Source organism: Sinocyclocheilus anshuiensis, unplaced genomic scaffold (assembly GCF_001515605.1).
Source record: "Sinocyclocheilus anshuiensis isolate Anshui unplaced genomic scaffold, SAMN03320099.WGS_v1.1 scaffold1075, whole genome shotgun sequence".
Lineage (NCBI taxonomy): Eukaryota > Metazoa > Chordata > Actinopteri > Cypriniformes > Cyprinidae > Sinocyclocheilus > Sinocyclocheilus anshuiensis.
Window position 1 is genome coordinate 18,977 of NW_015544163.1, and position 1,546 is coordinate 20,522.

Genomic DNA, 1,546 nt, shown 5'->3' on the forward strand with positions numbered 1-1,546 from the left:
AATGTATTAATGTATAAAAAACCTATGAAAGTTGGCAACTTCAAAAAAGATACTGTAGTGATCTCGAGACAATGTTGTGCCAATTTTGATACAAAAGGGGTGTTGTTGGCCACAGTCACAGCATGCACACCTCGGCTTGCTCAAAGAACCACACTTGAACCAGCGGGGAACTCCTCTCCCCCTTTTCACTTGGACCTCTCCCCTTCCTCAAGCATTCGTAAGGATACTAAATTACTTTACAATTACTTAAATGTTAAAATATGTTTGTGCACTGTTTGTTTATGGAGTAAGTCACAGGAATGATGCATTTATATAGCACTTTATTGTGTATTGCTGTACACCCAAAGCGCTTTACAATCATGTGGGGGGTCTCTCCTCAACCACCACCAGTGTTCAGCATCCACCTGGATGATGCGACGGCAGCCACAGGACAACGGCACCAGTGCGCTCACCACACACCACACACCAGCTACAGGTGGAGAGGAGAGAGAGTCATAGAGCCAATCAAGTGGATGGGGATTATTAGGAGGCCATGATAGACAAGTGACTGACACGCAATTTGGCCAGGACACCGGGGTTACACCCCTACTCTTTACGAGAAGTGCCATGGGATTTTTAATGACCACAGAGAGTCAGGACCTTTTTGACAGTATAATGTCCCCATCACTATACTGGGGCATTACGACCCACACAGACCACAGGGTGAGCACCGCCTGCTGGCCTCACTAACACCTCTTCCAACAGCAACCTAGTTTTCCCAGGAGGTCTCCAATCCAGGTACTGACCAGGCTCAACCCTGCTTAGCTTCAGTGGGCGACCAGTCTTGGGCTACAGGGTGATATGGCTGTGGCCATAGGAAGGAATATATAATGTAAACACAGTGGTTGTGTAGTGTATTTGACAAAGGTTTAGAGGTTTAAGTTAATCTATAAGTATTAATTCATATATGAGGTATGCTGGGATAAATAAATAACTCAACATACTAAGGTTAGTCGAAGGTGTGACCATTCCTATATTTCAATAGGGCTGGGCTAAAACTGGGTAGTTTTTAAATAAGCATTTTTTTCAGAAAAGCATCTGTATGATATAGAATGAGTGAAATAATGACTCTCTCTTTCTAGTAAGAGTGTACAGAGGGTGGGTCGTTTTTGATCATCTTTGGGAATGTTGTGCAGCAGGTCAGACGGCACCATCAAGATTTCTTCAAGTTCACTTACTGGCATTGGTTAACAAGATTCCCTTCAAAATGAAACTACTGTGAAACTTGCGAGTGTATCGGATCTGGTCCTCCTTCTGTTTTCTGCATTGTGATTTGGCAAACCCGTTCATACGATCTTATTACTACACTCCGACGAACACGAGTCAACGGGCCCCATCCCCCAATATAGGCCAGGACACAGCGTTTTCGTTGACATTTTTACTGAAAGGTGAAATAACACATCCATTTAGTGGTGTTACACTGCAGACATAACCCAGTCAACACGTGAGATCATGCGATGATCACAGTGACATCACACGATCCTCATACTGTGATCCTCACGGTGTG